The following is a 22,029-nucleotide window of genomic DNA, read 5'->3' as shown; positions in this document are numbered from 1 at the left end:
GTAGCATAAGTGAATTGGTGCAATTTTATTTGCTCCTATTCCAAATCCTTTTTCAGGCTGAGTTGTCACTGTATTGATATTCTTAGATTTAAAATCTAGTTCATAATTGTTAAGTATTTTAGTGAACTGTATTTTTTAGGCTCCTTTATAATTATCTTTGCAATTTATATTTCTTTATATAAATGTCTGAAGTGCTGTGCATGCATCCTCTGATAAGATGATTATTTATTCTACACCTTACTATATCATTTGATTAATCAATCATTGTTGTAGAGTCTTCAGTTGAAATATTTGTTCAAGAATTATATAAAGAGGGAGTGGATATATGTATATATATAGCTGATTCACTTCATTGTACAGCAGAAACTAACACAACATTGTAAAGCAATTATACTCCAATAAAATATTTTTTAAAAAATGACTGTATAGATGCCTTTCCTTCTGAGTGTTTGTATATATGATAATAAATTTCTGTGCATTCACAAATAAATCACAATATGTCAGAGTATATTATTTGCTATATTGCTTTGTATAATTATTTGAACACAAAGTAGGTGACATCCCTTTATCTCCTGATTTTGGCTATGTCATGAAGAACTTTTTGATTGTTTTCCTTTTGTGTTAAACAAGTTCATATTCGTTTTCTGGTTAAAGGTAAGATTCTCTCTTTTATTTTCATATTGTAAAATAAAACACAATTTTCAGACTACATGTAATAGACATTGTGTTATACACTCCCATACCCATTCTACCTCTCTATGCCATTTGTAGTATTCTCTTAGTTGTAAGAGAAGATCTAGATTAATTAAGATTCAACATGATAACCCCTGGGTTTAATTATTCATTTCATGATAGTTACCTGATTATATAAATCGGTTCAATAATGGACATGAGATCTTTTTAGATTTAGTTTTCCCTCCCATCTCAGAACTTACTTAAGATGAAGACCTAATTGATATCCATTTAAATATGCTTCCATTTCTGGTTTTGGTGTTTTGAAAAACAAACATCCTGAAGACCCCAAATTACCAAATATCAAGATAGTTTTAAATCAATATCTGAGTTTCAAGAAATTAAAGTTACTCTCTAGAGGCAAAAACCTAGAAAAGAAGTGTAAAAATTTATACTGCATTTACAGTTCTAATCTTGAAATTACCCTTCAGAATTTTTAACTATAAACCTAAAAATTGGGATTCACATTCATATGACACACATGGATAAGGAACTCTTCAGCCAAAACAACATAAAAATGGGGCCCCAGTCCTGTGGTAGGCCTGGAATTCAACAGTAGCAGAAGCAAACTGGCTCTGGAGGGACAGGTTTTCCATAGATAAGATTAGCTCATAATCCCAAATTACAAAACATGCAAGAAAGCAAATCTACAATAAGAGAAAATTAGCAAACATAACAAGCAGTAGTATTAGACCTTCTGATCTTCCCATAATACAAATATTAAACAGAGATACAGGAATAAATATATTTAACTTGGCTAACCTTGTTAACTATAGAGGACATGTCTCTATTTGACAAGTGACCTACAGGGCTACCAGGTTATAATTTTTGCTTTAGAAAATATTTCATTGAAAGAGAATAGTAATTTATGAGACCTCCTTACATAGCTATGAATTAAGAGCTTCACATCTGAGTCCTCAACTCTTATCTTTCCTGCACTGTATTTATGGACATACCAGGTGAAATACAGTTGTGCTGGGATTACTTAATTCTAAATATCAGTGAAGATATTTTATGTAATTATCATCACAACACATGACTCAAATTGGCTGCCTTAAGGTGGTCAAACATCTCATTTTGCCTGGAAAGTCCAAGTTTAGGCAACACTTTAATAATAGTAACACTGCCACTTTTAAAACTTTCTCAGTTTTGAGTGATGTGTCTTATGGGCTCCATTTTTTAATGACAATGGGAATATAGTCTCTCATGCAGTTGAAAAAGTCTGCAAACAACTTGAGCTTCAGGCAGTGATGTGCTGGAACCAGCTCTTATCAGCTAGTGAGAGCCATTTGTTTTCATCTCTTTCCAAATCCATATTCAGGGACATCAAGTTGGTAACTTGATATTTACACTGAGGATAATGGTAAAAGCTACAATTCAAGGCTTTCCCCCACAACCATGACCAGTACATCACTGGCTTTACAAATGGTTCTTGTGTGTTTGTTTGCTATTTGTTTGTTTTGTTTTGTTTGTTTGTTTTGCAGGGTCTCTGTTTTTTTTCTTTTATTCTCTTCTACTTTTTCAAAGTTTTAGCCTCATTCTCAGACTGTCTTTCCTCATGGTGCAAAATGGCTGCAGCTCTTCCAGGTCTATGTTCCTTTCAACAAAGCATTCAGAGCAGGTTCAGGGAATTCTCACTGCATGATTGTCTGATATGAAAGAGGTGTTCATTTACCCATAGATGGTCTCTACCAAGTGTTTTCTGTGTTTAATCCACATTCTCTTAACTCTTCTTGCCTCCTCCCTGAAGTTTCCCTGATGTGGCTTCATGTCCATATCTGTGGGCTTCGACAACACAAAAGCACATCTCTACTACCGTACACTGGTTTTTAAAGAAATCCCAGAGACTTGCAAGAATGCAAACTTGTGATTTGATTATTTTCAAGTCTGAATTACTCTCTTCAGGCATGATTATATTACCATTTCTGCTCCAATTGTTCCTAATGCTTCCTTGGGTAACTAATTTATTTAGCAGTCTAAACTTGTAGGGATACACACTTGAAACAGTTTTATATTTTCTCCAATGACTGCTTTCAAGAATGTTCTCCAGAATGCTAATTCCTGACCCCTAGAGCTATTTTAGGCAGATGGCATATATATATATATATATATATTTTTTTTTTTTTTTGCGGTACGCGGTCCTCTCACTGTTGTGGCCTCTCCTGTTGAGGAGCACAGGCTCCAGACGCGCAGGCTCAGCGGCCATGGCTCACGGGCCCAGCCGCTCCGTGGCATGTGGGATCCTCCCGGACCGGGGAACAAACCTGTGTCCCCTGCATCGGCAGGCGGACTCTCAACCACTGCACCACCAGGGAAGCCCAAGATGGCATATTTTTTGATTATGTTTAGTGACAAAATATCCATCTAGTTCAAACACCAAATTTATAACCTGTTCAAAATCAATCCCTCTCTCTCCTCCTCCCAAGCCCCAGCTACACTTATAATCTTGGGGACTTGGAGTTATGGAGGAGTTTTCTCTCCACTTTTCAGTCCTCCTTGCTGTCTAGTCCTTTTGAGTGTGGGATGGCAGTGTGCATGGGCTGCCTCAGGAATACCTATATTCCCTCCTTTCTCAAGGTCTTAATTATAAAAGCAAACTCTACTTCACTTAACTATTGGTTTTTGTTACATCCTTGATTGTTATTCTTGCCTTTCTACTAACACTGGCTGTCAGTCAATGTCCTCTGAGCATCAGGCATTCAAATTCTACTTCTCTCGTGTGACACCAGAGGATCCTATAACAGCACAATTCCCTGAAAAAGAAAATCTAGGTCCAATTCCACCACTTATTCTCCCCTTTCACCAAGCAGCCATTTCTTGAATTGGGTAACCAGCAAGACAACCAAATTAATTTACCTTCTGCAGTATCTCTATATCTGAAGGGAAACTGTACATCTTTGCTGTGACAATAAGTGAGAAAGCAGGACATTCCAATGCAAATCTTTCTCTATATCATGTTACCCCTCTTCAATTATCTTTACCTTACAGATAGGTATAGAGCAGCTAATCAATGCTGTTGGGTATGTAGACTTCCAACTGTGAAATGAAATGCCAGGCTTTCACTCCTCAAGTCAACTTTAATCTCTTCAAATGGTTCTCTTGGAGAGTAGCCAGCCTCACCTGTCATGAAGTTGTGTTTGAAAAGTAAGCTCCTTGTATAGAAACCACAACCTTCCCAACTAGGTCAATGACACAATTCCAAACAATCTCCCCAACAACCCCCATTGCAGTGTCCCGTGTATATAGAAGACAGTGGTGATGCCTTGGGAAGTCAATGGAAGACACTGTGGTAGACCCTGACAAAGCCCTCTAATACCTGATTCTTAGTGGATCCTTGGTAGCTTTCTCATAGATATGGGATAAACAATGAATTTTTATCTTCAGCTTTGAATCCTCATTGTCAATTTCAGGACAATAGGGAACATTTTATATAATAATTGGTTACAACTGTGAATGTCCACAAATTATAGTTATATTTCTAGTTTCTACCTTCAACAGTTTTTATTTTTTTATCTTTTCCATCTCTTTGCCTTTTTTTAAAACAGTGCAAAAATGTGTTTTTTATGTCCCTCCTGTAATATTTTACACTATTAATTTGTTCTGTGCTGCTCTAGTAAGGTGTCAATTCTTCCATAACTATTTTTCTTTTCTTTCTTTCTTTTTTTTTTTTTTGCGGTACGCGGGCCTCTCACTGTTGTGGCCTCTCCCATTGCGGAGCACAGGCTCCGGACGTGCAGGCTCAGTGGCCACGTCTCATGGGCCCAGCCACTCCGTGGCATGTGGGATCTTCCTGGACCGGGGCACGAACCCATGTCCCCTGCATCGGCAGGCGGACTCTCAACCACTGCGTCACCAGGGAAGCCCTATTTTTCTTTTCTTGACCCAGGTGTTTTATATAATTATATTCTTCCTTATTTCAGCTTGTCATCTCATCTTTGCATTTTTCAAAATAATTTCAATAGAAGTTTAATGAAAAAATATATTTTGAATAGGGAAAATATTCACATGTTCAAAAATTAGGAAGTACAGAAAAATATAGTGAAAAGATGCCCTCTCACCCTTGTTTGAAAGTCTCTTGAGTCCCTCTCTCTGGAGGTAACAAAGGTACATTTCATACACAAAGGGAAAGCTATATAAATATTTTCACAAATTAGTAGCATATCATTAAACTTGCTCTCCATTATTTCACTCAATAATGTATCTTGGTGATCCTTTTTTATTAATATACAAAGATATTTTTACATTTCTTTTATGATTGTATTATATTCCATTATGTATTATAATAAATTGACTCAGCTCCATATTTATAGACAGGAAAGGGGTATGTGCATTTGTTATCTTGTTAGATAATACTAAATTATTCTCAGTTGGGGTTGCAAATGTATTGTTTGCAATTCTTACATTTGATAATATTGATAATTTGGCAATGATAAATCAAAAGTGGTATTTCAGTATATATGAATTTAATGATATATATGCACACACTATACAGCAACAAGCAGAATCCTTATTTTTTTAAAATAACCATAAAATCCATATGATAAGAAAAATAAGAAAACGAAATGCAAGACCTTTATAATGAATATAATGAATACATATTTTCCTCTCATTGAAAGTCACTAAAAAAGACTTCGATAAATAGAAATAAATAGAAAGGTATCTCTAGGAAGAATAATATCGTTATTATATTAGTTTTATTTTTCTCAATTTGATCTGTAAATCAATATAATTTCAAACAAAATCTCAACTTTTGGGAGCAAGATAAATGTATTATGAAAGTGCAGAGGATAAGATATCCCAAGAAACTAAGGTGAAAAAACAATATATTGGGGTCTTACAGGGAGTAATGTTATATTACTTGGCCTGGATTCTATATATATTTATTACTGTGCTTTAAAATATTTCAGGTATTTGTTATGGTCACTTTATATTTCAGCACTGTTTAAATGTGCTTTTCTCATAGATAGCTGAAAGGAAACTTGTAGTGAATAATTTCTAGACTAATTTCTAATACCTGGCAAATATTCATTCAGTAAATTCCTTTAGAACTCATGTTCCATTTTTTCCTACACCAAATGTTTTAATGGCTGACCCTTTGAACTCATCAAACACTTGTGAATCCATAACTCTAAGATGCATCCCTCTGTGGGCACAGGGCTCTTTGTCTTAAAATTTTATTCCTAGATATTTCATGTCCAAAGTTGATTTCTCCATGACATTTTAAATCATTGTTTTCTCTGAATTCTGAATGGATATAAAAATAGTAATACTGGTTGGGTATGGAGAGAGGGTGATATACAATAATGCAGCCTAAACTGAAGCAGTGTCCACAGATTGGAAATATAACAGTCTACATTTTTGGCAGCCATGTAGCCAATGAGAGCATTAACCTCTCATTGTATTACCTCTGGAAAAAAGTCATCAAACAAGTAGCAAACCACCCATTGAATTCTTTCGTCCATTTATTTAGACTGTGAGGACTATCTTTACATAGTCTAAAACATTAAATATTTCTATGTATTGAAATCTTTTTCCTTCTTTTATTAATATTTTAGTGAAATATTAATTTTTATTTTATTAATATTTTAGTTGTGATAAACAATATCAGATACTAAACAAAGCATATTCTAAACCAGAGCCTTCATGAAAATTCTAAGGTGACATTTTCATGTTTCTGCTCCATCTTTTGTAAACCATATCATCTACATCAAAATGTTTTAAATTGAATTTGAATCTCAGGGGTAAATATTTTAAATATCATGAGTTTGTTATATATGCCATATCTGTTGTTACATTGCAATCATTTATTTCCCTAATTACCCATATTTGATCCTCTTTTCTTAAAAAAAATCTTGCTTTTTTTAATATATTATCCTTGATCAATTCCCACTAGAGATATAGATTTAAAATCCAGATTTTAATATTTTATATTCTTATTAGCCTAAATGGAGTGAAAGTTCTTATTTATGTATGTAAAATATATAGTTATGTATGTATTTACAGCCATGTGTTTCCTCTTCCTCTGCTATCCTTTGATTCTTATCTGGTGATAGAAGTTCAAACTCAATATGAGGTAATATAGGAAGTTCTCATGTAAAAGAATCACAGTCCAAACACCATGGTGGGGGGGGAATGGTGATAGATTTTTGTATTGATATTTTAAAGAGCAAAGTTTGAAAGAAGAACATTTGCATAGATTTTTGTAATTATTAAATTCAATGGTTAAATATACCTCACTCCCCACACTACTTTTGAGTAAACAGAGAAAACATAATTAACAAAAGGTGTGTGTGTGTGTGTGTGTGTGTGTGTATATTAGTTATTTTTAAAGGTTAGATAAAAGAAAATCGATTTTATCACTCTAATGTCTTCGAAGTAAAACTTAGATTGAAAACTTTAGGTATTTTGATCTTATTTGAAAAAAAGAATTTGAAGAACATATGGCTTTATAATGCAGAGTACTTGGCACTACTTGAAAGGTACTCTCAAAATGCATAATGAATTCCAGCAATATCTTAAGCTTGTAGCTATGAATATGCTTGGTAATTTTATAATAAGAAGGTTAGGTGGCAAAATAAAATTTGTTAGTCCTTTAAAAAATTTACTTTGTAGTAATTTCAATTGAAATTTACCTCTGAATAATTTCTGGTCAGAATGAAAATATCAGAAAATATCAGAAAGGAAAGAGAGATAAGTGAGGTAGACACGTGAAACTGAAAACACCATTGATAACTTAACTTCCTCATCTCCTTCTAATCCTTGTTCAAATATGATTTTCACAGGGAAGTGTATCTGTATCTCTTTTTTAAGAACTGCAACTTGCTCTACAGTTTTTTTTAGCCTTTATTAGTTTTGAACACTACTGACATATATATATATATATTTTTTTTTTAATTTTCTGTGTTAATTTAGAATGTGAACTCCACAAGTCCAGAAATTTTTTTTTTTTTTTTTTGCTGGATTATCTCAGGCACTTAAGTTGTTGCTTAATGCATGGAAGGAGTTTGGTAAATATTTGCTGAATAAACAAAAGATAGAAAAGAAAGGGAGGAAGGGAAGGGAAGGAAGGGAGGAAGGAAGGAAGGAATTGAGAGAAAAGAGGGTAGGGGAGAGGGAGGGAGTGAAGAGGAAAAACAAAAAAGAGGGCGAATGTGGGGGGGGGAGGGAGGGAGGGAGGCAGGGAGGGAAGGAGGGACATCTTTTGTTCTACTGCAGTGATCCTATTCCCAGGAAACAAACTCAATTTTGGTAGATTACTGTTTCAGCATAGGCAATATGTCAGTCTGACAATCTGTCTCAGCATGGTTGTCCAACCTTCAGAGGTATGTCCAAATTTAGGCTATTGATGGATTCGAGGTTTTTTTGTGTTTGTTTTTGTTTTTTAAGAATTGGAGGAAAGCACCTGCATGTTAAATGTCCATTCCAGTTCTAAATGATCTTTTAGGAACCTCAGAGAAATGGCATTTGCTAGCAGAGTCAAACAATGCTATGCTTCCTACTTTCTTCTGCTGACTATCCTCTATTTGTCCAGCCTTCCAAAGTCTGCAGTTATATCTAAATTATTCTCCACCTACATCCTGATCTCAGAATCGCAGGAAGTTCTAAGCTTTAGGGAAGGGCCCTGCTGTCATCACTTAGTAATCTAAATTGGCCATACTCCCAATCCACAGGTCCATTGTGTCCAGGAACTCACCTGTATCCTGGATGCTCAACCCTGCATACGAGAGCAGCCTCTGTGGTTAGATGGTTCAGTCAGTTCCCTGAATCTCTCCCTTGTTCAAAGCTACTGGACATTTTGGGGGCCCTTACAATACTGATTGTACTAAGCCCTTTGGTAAGTTTCCTAGATTTTCTTTTCGTGGTTTCCTCACTATGAAGTGGGAAATAATAACAATATTTGTGATCTATTGTAAGGATGAAGGATATAATGAACATGTGACTTTAACATGTGACATGTGACATGTTAACATGTTTAACATGTGACATCACAGGCTAAGATTGTTCTATGAATTTTCATTATTGTTATTACCAAATTTGGAATATGTAATTCTTTGGTGAAAGAACTCTCAATAGTCTAGGATCTGAAATATTCCATGTGTGTCCAACTACCTGAGAAGTGTAGAAGAAATCATCCCTCTGTTTGGGCTTTGACTGCTACGCAATATTTGAAGAAGTTTTTACTTCAGACAATTGAAACTTTCTGCTTGTACCAAATCCCAAAGGAATGAAATTAGAAAGACTGGCTAGAGTTTGAAATCACAGGCAGGGAAAAATATCAAACAAACAAAAATTTTAGTGCATAGTTTCATTTTTCTCTGTATTCATGGCTCTCAGTTATCACTTTTTAAAATCATTTTCTTTCATTAAAGGTAGTCTTACCTTAAAATTTTATACTTATTTTTCAAATAGTCTGGATAATTTTTGACATTTGCATTACTCAAAATTAAGAGATCAAAAAGTTATCTTTAGGAAATAACTGCTCATTAAAAGAATACAAAGTAGACTACATCTGTTTTTGATATTTTAGAAAATGATCACAACATACCAAATAATAAGCTCATGGAAAATGAACCCCTATTTTATCTGTTTTATATCTGTTTAATATAGTTTAGTTTATGGCAAATACTGCTTATTTAATGTTAGTTAAATAAATAAATGAATGTTTTACATTATTCAGTCATCTACAGTGAAAGTTACCATGATTCTTTTTCAAATTGATCATTAAATATTAATAATATCTTACTGATAGTTGAAATTAACTTTTATGCAAATAATTAAATATTTACAAACACTTGTTGAAAAACAATGGAAAAATAAAGGGCACTGTTGTCACTCCTATTTAATGTAGATTAAGTGCAAAAAATACCACACAGCTCAAACATGGGTAATTCAGTCCTTTTTCTCTTCATTCTGCCCCTCATCGCAAGGATGGGTAGTTGGGTTTATTATAACTATTATATTTTTATTTGCATTTAACAAATTATGGAATTCTCTTTAGTTTCCTTAAGATAAAATATCTAACAGTGTCTTTAAAATATCACAGAGCCCCTGTTCCTAATGTTTAAATGAAGAGGAGTACAGGAAATTACATGTGGGTATGAACATCTTACTCACATAAATTCAAGAAAAAATTCTCCATCATGTCATTAGATTAGGCAATATGCAGAAGCCACAGTCCCTGAGATACAGTGGATGAGACAATCCTTGGCTTCCTTGAAAATAGGCTTAATGGGGAGACATTCTACTGAGGCTGGAACAGAGCCAGACAAGGGGATGGAACTAGAGAGTCACACAAGAAATCAGCATTTTGAGAACTTTTTATGTCATATCAACACTTCTGAAACTTATCCTAAATACAGTGGGGATCTGTTGAATTTTTTAAAAAAGAAAAGCATCAGATATGTATTCCCCAAAGTCCTTGCCTGGCTGTGATTTGGGACTGGGTTGGATAAGAGCAGTTCTGCAACTATGAGGACCAGTTACAGTTGTTCTAGAAATCTAGGTCAGAAACCAGTTTGGTACCAGTGAAAATGGAAATAAGTTGGTGCATTTAAAATAAATATCGGATGTAGAAATGATAGGACATTTCCTTGAATACCTGGAGGCTTAAAACACTCTGGATTCGGCTGTTAGAACTTATAATGCTTTTGCTGTTAGGCAAGAACTTATAGGTTTCCTTTTGATGAAAAAAAAAATCTCTTCTTGCATTGAGAATTTTTAGTCTCATCCTCTAAGACTCAGCTTATAATAATTTCCTTTGTGAAACATTCTCTGGTGTCTGAAACTAAGGTTTCCCTGATGTGCAATTCATATGTATACTATAATTCTCACAAATCTTTTGGTGGATAGTAACTTGGTCCGCAAACTCAAGGGGAGGTGAAAGTAGATTTTATTGGTATACTGAATTGAATTTTTTAAGCCTTCATTCCACACAAATAGCAGAAACTTTACCTAGTTTGGTACAGGTTCTTCCCTTCTCTTTCATTTCGGGATGTGTCTTTATTTCCAGGAGTAGGGGTGGAAGCTAGGTATCTTGTACCAAAAGTTGTCTGTCCATGAATTATCTTCTGAGCTGTCTGTTTTACTGTATTCCCCATCTTTAGGCCACAAAGTTAACTGTGGATCTAATAATAGCTAATACTTATAGAATGTTTGCCATTTGATATGTAACAGTACTAGCTGTTTTTTTTTCTTTAATTTCAAATATTAATCACTGAATCCTCTTTAACATCCCCATAAAGCTGGTACTCTCAGTGATTTCCTTTTAAAATGAGAATACTGAGACAAAAAGAAATTTAAAGCAATTTGCTAAAGGTCCCACAGCTTATAAGCAGTGGAGCCAGCTTTGAATCTAAGCAGTCTAGCTTCAGAATCTGTGCTCTAGCCTCCACAGTGCAGTCCCATTCATGTCAATTTCTGCTAATTTAATGCCACTATGAGTACCTGGAAATTCTTCCATTTCCAGGATACTCTGTGAGTTTTCTAAAGCTTATTCTGGCTTTAGCTACTTTTTTTTCCCTTTTGCTGCTACCAACCAGACACCTGGGCCCTGTTTAGCAGTCTTTAACTTGGAGTCTGCAAAGTCCAAGGTTTTGTTTCACCTGTACCTGCCCCCTGGTGGGCATAAATGGAATCTGCTGCTGTTTCCAGGCAGCCCTAAGAAAAATCTCCTAGCTGCCCAGCTTTCTTGTTAACATATTTTAAAAAAAACTATCTCTTCTACTTAATAAATTGCTACTTTTGAACTAACTTAATTTATATATCGATTTTCTTGATTTCCAAATAATATATATTGATGCCATTGCTTTATTTTTTATTCTATTTTATATATTTATTTTCTCTTAATTTTATAATAAATAATTTAAAAGGGGACTAAACAAGCTATTTTAAGTGATTTATAATGAACAACTTAGGAGTCTATAATTTCCTATTGTTTTATTGAGATGTTCCGAAATATTTTTACTATGGCATGTTTTTTATTCAAATTTTCTTTAGCTGAATACTAAAAATGGCATCCTCACAAAAAAGAAATATAAGAGGAAAATTATGATAGAAAGATTGAATACTTTAACCAGTTCCCACTTAAATATCATAATACTGTGAATTTTATAAAAGTATACAATCATGAGAATACACTGCTAAGCTCCCTAAGGCCTTGGAAGTCTCTATATAAGTGAGGAACCTGAAATTTAAGCTTTATTAGCTTTAATTCAGGATGGTATATCTGTCACACTTCAGGGTTTTTCTCATTTTATAAATTCTATTTCTCTTCTCATTCATCTTCTGAATCATAAAGACCCTTCTCATCCCACTGCAGTAGACACTGCTGGTGTCTTTTGGTCCTTCTTTCTTGTAACAGAAATCTAATACCCTTTGAGGCAGCAATTCGCCCAACTGAAGGATTCATTTTAACTCCCTTGCAGCTGATACTGGTTACTTCTGGTGAAGGAGATGTGCGCCTAAGTCATATGAAGCCTCAAAGGAAGCTCTTTAAGAGGAGATGGACTTAGCTTCTGTGTGTCTTTGGTATTCCATTCATTGTTGCCTTAAGATTTAACCTCATTGCTAAATTCCTATTGTAGAAACATTATTACTCTGTGTTGAAATGAGCTCTTCGTAAAGAATCCCCTAAAATGCAGCCCAGTGGATGGAACATTGGTACAGACTGTTAGGAAACTCCTAGTGTGACTTTCCCATTACCTATTTTATTTATTATATATATTTAAATATATTTATTATATTACCTACTACTGTTGCCCCCCCAGTTTATGTACCCCGATACTCCCTCTCCAACTCCAACATCACGCTCTTGAATTGCAAAGAATATTAATGAAAACTCTGGACCCAAGCTTTGTCCCTCAGCTGGATCTTCTCAGTCATTTAGACATAAATTTCCATACATTCCAATTCTCTTTCATTATGATCTTTCAGATTCAGCCCAAATGCTCTATTTTTCAAGATGGTTTCTTATTTTAACAATGAAATTTTACCTCTCATAGCACTTTATCAGTATTTATTGTAGTAACAAGAAAGATGTCAAAAGAACTCATCTATTTCCAAAATATTAGACTTAGCTATTGCAATTTATTAGAGAAGTAAGCATGCACTTTGTGTATAAAATTACATTTCATTACATCATGGAAATAAGTGTATGATTTAATTCCATTCTTCACAATGATGAAGATGAATAAAATGATGAAGATGATGATGAAGCAGTATAACTTTGTAATTAAATCTAATAAAATTTCTAAGTCTGAGTTTTCTCCATTTTGAACAGGTAAGATAATATGATATTGGGCTATTGTGGAAATTAAATGAAATTTTCCATATAAAACATTTAATACACAGTCTAGAATTGTAGTTATTAAATGTTTTTATTGATATTATGTGATACTATGCTTATATTTGCATGTAAAACAAAGTATCAGTATATTAAAATAAAGTATCTAGTAGAGTAAATCTAGACCATAAAGACCTGGGTGCTTTTTGTGAAAGACAGAAATGAGATTAAATTTCCATTTTATGTGTGAAAGGGGTTATAAGAGTAAAATGACTAAAAAGCAATTAATTTATGAAATTTTCATCATGTAACATACCTCATATGAAATCCCTGTACTTCTCAATTCTCAGTTTTCTCTCCAACGGTGCTAACTGTGAAATTTGAAAAAAGGGAAAAAATTGTAAACTCAATAAATAAACCTGACTTCTATTATCCATGATGTAATGAATGCAGATTAATGAAAATATAATAATTTGAGTTGACTACTCATACATAAATAATACCTATTTTCTTATACCAGTGTGAATAATGTCTCATGAGCCAGGTTTCAGAAATATCATTTTACTTTAAATAACTCTGAAATTTACAAAATTGCGTTCTTGTACATTTCCTCATGACAAATGACTTTGCATATATTATACACACACACACACACACACAAACACACACACACACACACACACATATTAGAGTCCTCTGGCTGCATCTGTCTTATTTTTAACTATTATATATACAATGTTACTTAGCACAGTTTTATACATAAGTAGGTTGCAGAGTGAATATTTTTGAAAATATAAATAACTTATTTCGGATATTTCTCCATGACTCTTATACAGACACCACCAGAACCACTGTACTTATTTCTGTGACAACCATGAATAAACAGTAAGATAAAAGTTTGAGTTTCAGACTCTTTTAGAGTTTGTGTATGATATCTCTCTATAGCTCCAGCACTTTGAAGTTTATTACTAAATCCAGTGATAAATTTTTATAACTTTGAGGAAACCTATACTAAAACCAAATTTTTGTACTCTTTCTTTTATTATTTGATCAATAAAATACACAGGAGACATTGGAAATATACTTGCTCAGTTTACAACTTACCTCAGGAATTTAGGAAAGACATTTGTTGCAAGAGTCTAGTTAGACAATTTGTATTTTAAATTAGGGACTCTTTAAATTGTATTCAATTAATCAAACTTGATAGTTCGATCAATTACATACATCTTTTTTCCTAATGCGCCACTATGATGTAGAGTTAAAATACATTTTAGAAGTGCCATGTATTTATTTCACTAATGGAATGCTCAAGAAAATGTTATCTAAGAAAAATGTATGATACTCAGAAGTATAATTTCCTTAAAAATAATATTTAAAATTTTGAATTCTAGCCTTCACAGTATAGTATAACGTATGGACACAAACTAATGGATATTATTTTTACTCAAATATTCCCCAATTATATGAAATTTAAAAATTTACATATAAGGAAATGGTACTGCTCTATTTACTCCTATATAATTATATAGAAAGTTAAAATGTATGCTAAATCATGTTATAAGATATTTGCTAATATTCTCAAGTTGTTATAAAGACATGGATAGTTTTGGAGCAACATAAGTTTAATGATCCTAAATTTAAAAATATATATTCTATATTCTTCTTTCTAGAAGAAAGCATGAACAAGTATATTATTTTAGATGCATAAGCCTTAACCTCTACATTATTAACCATGCTATTTTTAAAAAAACTGAACTAGCACTTGATACTTATTCTGTCTTCCTTTACTATTTTGATCCTTCACTATATTATTTGGTCTTTATTAGGTTTTGAACCTTTACAGTTGGACATATCTAATTTTAGTTGTGACATAATGTTTTTCATTCCCAAAAAATACCCCAGAGTACAGATGAAACATACTTTTAATATGCTGGACACAAAGCTTTGCAGGTTTGAAGGTTTAATATTATTCCCTAACTTTATACCAGTGGGGTACACTTTTTTCACAATAACATATTTGATACAGTTATAACAATCAAACTGTTTCACTAAACTAATAGATGCAATGAAACTATATTTGTATCTAGAGACTTCTGGAATTGGAAAGAGGCTTTGACTTAATCCTCAGATCTTTGGCACACAGAGAAACTAAAGCTTTTTCTACACAGGTACATTGAAGAAATGAAGCAATTACATGAATAATTCAGGCTAAAGAAATTACCCTGCCATTTTGCAAGAAGAGTTTGAAGGCTAAATTTAGATATTCCTATTATTTACTTTTACCAGATCTACTAACATCTTGCTAAACTAAAATCACTTTTGTTTAATATTAAAATATTCTTAATGGAAAATATACATTGTCAAGCAAAATTTATTTAGAATTCAATATATGTTTGCTAATTACATACTGTATTTTTAGTAACTAGGTACAGTTATCATACTAAATTGTGGGACAATGAACCTATCAGTAGTAGCATAAAGTAAGGAATAACTTTGAATTCATACTTGAATGTCAACAATATACTCTCTTGTTTTCACAATTACTTTTTAAACAAACTGTACAGAAAAATCAAATATAAATATTGCTGTTGTATGAATTATATCCTGATTCCTATTGTCTTTATTCTCTATTGCACCAATGCAGAAATATATCTACATCCAATACTTAGAGTGCTACATTTTTTCTTCTACTTCAACATTCTAGGATGAAATGCCTAAGCACACACAAGAGATCTCAACATGTATGATCACAAAATCCCTCATCATAATATATACAAAATCTTAAGTTGACATGTTCTTTAAATAGTCTTTCTTCTAAACTCTCTATCTCAATAAATGGCCCCCATTATTTGCACCCAGTTGCTTAAACAAGAAACTCATGCATTATTCATGATCCCTCCCTCTTTTTTCCTTACACTCTTAGTCTGGTTCTCACTTATCTCTGGCATGGACCACCCATTCTTTCTGCTTTATTCAGGCAAAATCTTGAGTTCCCTTATTATTTTTGCCTTTGATATAATATTTTTATTGAGTTATGGTTGATGTACAATATTATATGTTACAGGTGTACAATAGTGATTCACAATTTTTAAAAGTTACTCTCTATTTATAGTTATTATAAAATATTAGCCATATTCCCTGTATAGTACAATGTATCCTTGTAGCTTGTTTTCTACATGATAATCTGTACCTCTTATCCCCTACCCCTATGTTGCCCCTCCTTCCTTTCCTCTCCCGACTGGTAATCATTAGTTTGTTCTCTGTATCTGTGAGTATGCTTCTTTTTTGTTATACTCACTAGTCTGTCGTATTTTTTAGATTTCACATATAAACAATATTGCTCTGACTCTTTTGTTAGAAATATTCTCCTCATCTCCTCCTAACCTATCAGCTAACCCTACTCATCTTAGATTGATCTTATTTTAGACACTACTTCCTCCCAGATGTCATTATTAACCACCAAATGGGATTCTCGGGCACTATGAGCCCTGGTAATGTCCTGTATTGTAATTGCCTTTTTACTTCAGAATTGGAAGCAATTCCCCAAGTAGTTTCTAAGCTCCTTTATAGCAAGCAATACATCTAGCATGTTCCACATAGAAATTCCCAGTACATGGCCCACAGTTCACCAAAACAAGTCTTTGTTGAATAAATAAAATCTAAATCCACAAAAGGTTCAGGGTACAGAGAAACACTTCAAACTTACAAGTGAAACATGCATTGGATATAAGATCTACTGATCCCATGAAATGTATTGGTGATAAACTCTTTATAAAAAAATTTTCACTTAGCTCTTAAAATTAAGAATGACTAGATATAGAGTAATCATAGTAGATATTCTATTCCTTTTCTAGATATGTGTCTAAAGGCCCCGGTGAATTAGACATATGAAGTCAAGTAGTATGAAGGTTTTCTTTTTTAATTTTTAAACAGGTTTTTAAAAAGATATTGTTGAAGGAATGATATAATTTCCAAAAAGTTACATTAGTACTTTATAAGTGATTTTTAATCTATTACAATGGAACCAAAGAATCAGCAAATTGGCATCTTGAATCTGCAATCAGATTTATAATTTATTGTTCACTAAAAATTGTCTTAAGGTTTCTCTTCCTTTTAGTTACACTGAGATTCTAGCAAAGTTGTCTTACTTCTGTTTAAGCCTCATGCTTATTTATTTCTCCCTTAAACCAAATATTTGAATCTTGTCTGATGCTGTGATGAATTGAGATCCACTCTATGAGTAAGCTCTTCCCTGGGACCCTGGTTGAAGAAATACAGCTCTTATGTACAAACTGTCCACCCTTTAAGGCCAATGGAGGAGGCTTCCTCTACCTCAGCTGCTTCAGTAGTGCATGGGTAAGTTCTCCATTTCCTCTTTTTCAGCTTCTTTTATGTTTTTTCCATATTTTATGGCACAATCATAGCCTCCTGTTCAGCTTCGTGATTTTGTTCCCCACCCCCTGCCCATCCCCACACACACATCTTTTAGCTTTTTTTCCAATAACCCTGCAGAGGAATGACATGCAAACTCTGTTTATTGCACCAAAATTCTCAAAGTTGTGAGTTTGATTTATATAAGTAAAATTTTCCATTGAAGAATATTACAAAGGTCAAATCATAATTGTGAATGCAATGTTTTCCAACATGGAAATCGCATGTGGCTCATTTCATTTTTAACAATAGATTCAGCACGATTTCCCCTCTTGAAGAAAATAAAATACAATAATATAATAACGTATTTTCACTGTATCCCTGATATATAAAGACTTTCAATGAGTATTTATTGAAAGAAAGGAAGTTATTCATAAACTTAAGCTTGACGAGCTTGATGCAATAGAATCTGTTCTCACCAAGGATGTTTAATATTTAGAGATAGAGACTAATGATATGCTTTGATTAAGGAAGCTCAGAAGAGATACAGCTAACATACAGAAAAGCAATAGAGGAAGAGGCAGGCAACAGAAAGAGAAGTCCCTGAAGGAGGCTTTGCTTATAGCCATGCTGTACTTCAGAAAAGACTTTCTTCCCTGACTCTATTATTTTAACAGGCTAACCTACCCTGAAAGCTATGTCCCTATATAAAAGCACATTGCGTTTCTTTTCTGGTCCGTCCAAGAAAAAAAAAAAAAATCCAGCTCTCTGTCATCTGTATCCTGCCTTTAATCTTACATATTTTCTACTACTCATCTTTGGATGCAGTTTTGGAAGGCCAGTATAAACTATCTGGCTGACCAAATTCAGACAAATAGGATCCAGCCTCCGTAGAAGATAAGTTTATTAGATGTACTAATAAGGCACAATCATGATCATGAGTAATTGAGCAGAACGGTAAGTGAAAATCCACATTAACCTAAAAAATGAAAATATAACCTCTTTCTCTTTCTCTATATTCATATATTTTTCATGTTTCATATATATCTCTCTGTATTCATATTTATGCATATGTGTGTATGTATATATGTGTGTATGTATGATTTGAATTACATTATTTAATTTCATTTATTTACACAGGTATTATATATTTTATGACTATATATCTACAAAGTACACACACACACACACACACACTTTCATACCCTAAGTAAGTCAAAATTAATTTGTTGCAAATATCTTGAAAATTTACACTTAATTATACTTTGATTATTTAATAGAAATAATTTTAGCTTCAGTTTTGTAAAGGATTCCTTCTTGGTAATGAAATTATGATATCATCAAATTTTTTATACACCTCCCCAACACTAAATTGCATTGCCCTGAATGGAATGAGTTATGCCATGGTAAACACCCTGTAAATCTTCCAAGGTTTGAAGCCAACTTGTAAATATTTTAGATTTTGTTTTGTGACAACACATAAAGAGAGTTTTAAAAATTATTAATCCCTTTTAATCATAGGTACAAAAAAAAAATACCCAAAATGGCTGTCTAAAAAAGAGTATATTTCAGGAGTTACAATGTTAGACAGCTATTCCACCAACACACCCTTCACCTAGTATTTGGGTTCCCACACAGATCTACCAGTGTGCCAGGATCAGGAACTCAAAAAGGAAGTAGTATAACAGATAGGTTAATAAAGCCAGACCCAAGGGCTCCGGACACATAGTCCTGACACAACATTTTGTCACAACATAAACTACAGTCCCCAAAGGCACAGAGCATGAACACAGTAAGCAAACAGTTTTATTCTTAGTACAGATTGGGTTAATTAACTGCCCTTATTTTTTTCATTGCCAAAATGAGGATGTTGCTCAGAACATGTAGAAATGGGCCTAGTATTTGATCACTACAGACCCTTAAGTGTGCTTTCTTGAAGTTGTGGACTTCAAAGTGGCCTGCACACTAGAGGATATGCAATCTGAGCCATGAGGATGCAGGAGAAAACAATTTGTATTTCTGGTAATTTCCATATTAAAAATAAACTAAGCTTTTCAACATTTAATACATAGATTTGCACTGATGTCCTCACGTGACCTGTATTTCAGACAATCATGTTTCAGTCAAGGTACTCAATGTAATTTGAGAGAAGAATGAGAGTTCTTCAATGCGGATGTTGACAATGGCATCTCCAGTATTAATATATATTATACTACCTATTTTAAATTAAATGAAAACAAACTCCATAAAATGCAAAGGTGATTTTAAAGGTTCTTGTAAATAAACTCTGGGTTGAAGACAATGTCTAAGTCTAAGAAAACAAGACAATGGTAGAGCTGACATTTCTAAACTTAACTATGAGTTCACAGTCAGTCTTCTCTATAAGATAAAACCACTGGTGATCTACTGGGTTCTGAAAATTAAGGAATTAAGAAAACTTTTTGATATAAAAAAGTTAGAACTATTGTTAATGAACCTCATTCCAAGTGCATTTTGCCTTGAGAATTAGTTTATGATAACATCAAACTTCACAATCCACAAGTCATTTAAATATATTTTTTAAGAATTTCAACTTTATCTCAGTCTTTGCATTTGAACTACAGTTTTAACATGTATATAATTTATAGTAAGCATACACGTTAGGTGGGTGTGCTCAAAATTTATTATACTGATAGGAAAATGTTTGAAGAAGTTCAGTGACCCACGCATTGGAGAACTATGTATTGATACTTTGGCACAAAGCATGAGGAGCCTTTTGGACTAAAAGGAAATGCAGTCTTACAAGGGATCCTGAGTCACCGCTTAGAACTAGATAATTCATTTCACCATTATGCACAGATATAACATTGAGAGAAACAAACATATTTCACTCATTTTGTTAATATATTTATTGAGCCTACAATATAAAGGATGAAAACGACTGTGCTGAGAATAAAAGTAAAGAGATCACTCCAGGAAGAAAAAACACTTCTAAAAATTGGTGAAAAGTGTGTTTTGTGTGGGACCATTGAGAATTTGTGCTGTCTCAACCCAGTTTCCCTCTTTACTATTTCCTGGCTCTGTAAGGGTACCAAGTTACTGAACTTACTTTATCTCAACTGTAAAATAACAGTGAGAGTAGCATACAACTCAGAGGCTTGTTATGATGAGACTGAATTAGTGTAAGCTAAGCACTTACACAAAGCCTGCCATTTTCTAATTGCTGCATAAAGTTATTTTATCATAGACTTTACTTTTCAGTAGGAGACTATTTTTACTCAGTATTGGATTAACAGCACTTAGCATCTTGTTTTAACATGGCAGTGATTGCTGGGAGAATAAACAACTAAAAAGAAAATGAAATGTCAAGTGCACACAGTGTCAGCTGGAAATAGCTAGAAAGGCAAGTCTAGAAAATAGTCTAACTTGGCTTACCCACTTATTAAGAGTAATCTAGTAAGGCATGAAGGCAGTTAGGAAACCACATGCCCTTGTGTGTGTGTGTGTGTACACATATATATATTTAACATTTGATGCTAAATATTTGTACATATTCTCTGCCATAGAGACAGACAGAACTTCACTAGCAAGCATATTATACAAACAGAAAGTTCAGGATCAAATATTTTGTTCAGTGGCTGAACTGTACAAGTGTTTATATAATTAACATTATTTCTTCAGATACAGTGATTAAATCTTTATATACTTTAAGTTTTCTTTTCCACAATTTGATAGATACTTTGTTGAAAAATTATACAATGATTCATACATCAATATATGACAGCGTTGGCTATTTTTAATATAACCTGTATGTGATGCACAATAAGGAACTTGTGTGATAAAGTTAAGGCTATCCTACAGATAGTTTATAATCTGATAGTCTACGTTTTGTTTTCTGATGCACATTTTTAAAGTTATAGTAAACCTCAATCATTAATTATTAATAAGTATATACTTTGAACTAGAACGCTCAATATCTTCAATTTCTTAGACATAAATTTGCTTTAGGGTTGCATATATTAGTGAAGCTTTCCTGAAGACTTTTAAAAAATATAGTAGCATTGAAAAATATTAAGTTTCAATATAATTAAATTATTTCAAAAAGAAATTTATTAGAAAAAGTAAAAAAATAAGAAAAAAATCAATTTTAAAATATATTTTCTTAATATTTCCACAAAATATATATTAAAATGTAAATCTATTTCCTCACTATATCTAAACACGTTATTTTAAAGCTAAAACTTCAACTGCTTTATTCTGCAAGGTTAATTTTTAATTCCATCTTGTTAAAATATGTTACTGAACATTAAGAAACTAACATGTGTTTAGTTTAAAGAATAATCTGGCAGAATGTACAGACTGAATAATGGAGAAAATGAAGAGACACCATATAAGATGAAAGTAATATCATTTGCATAAAAACCTACAAATTACTTAAAATGACATCCTTCTTGTTTAATGCATTTAGTGTAGTTTTTGTTTCTCACTGAATAGTCTTATAAGATTAACACTGTAGTACTCTGGATGGATATTAGCAAAAATAACAAAACCAGGCTGATGGATTCCATTATACATTCATTGCTATTCAATCCAGAGCTTTTATTCTTAACAGATGACAGTAATCTCCAATTGGCTCCCACAGATATTTTTCAAATTTTAAATATGTA

This window comes from Delphinapterus leucas, chromosome 5 (genome assembly GCF_059928025.1).
Source record: "Delphinapterus leucas isolate spDelLeu-1000000601 "Yukka" chromosome 5, BTC_Dleu_Yukka2, whole genome shotgun sequence".
Classification (NCBI taxonomy): Eukaryota; Metazoa; Chordata; class Mammalia; order Artiodactyla; family Monodontidae; genus Delphinapterus; species Delphinapterus leucas.
Note: the sequence above shows the minus strand (reverse complement) of the source record.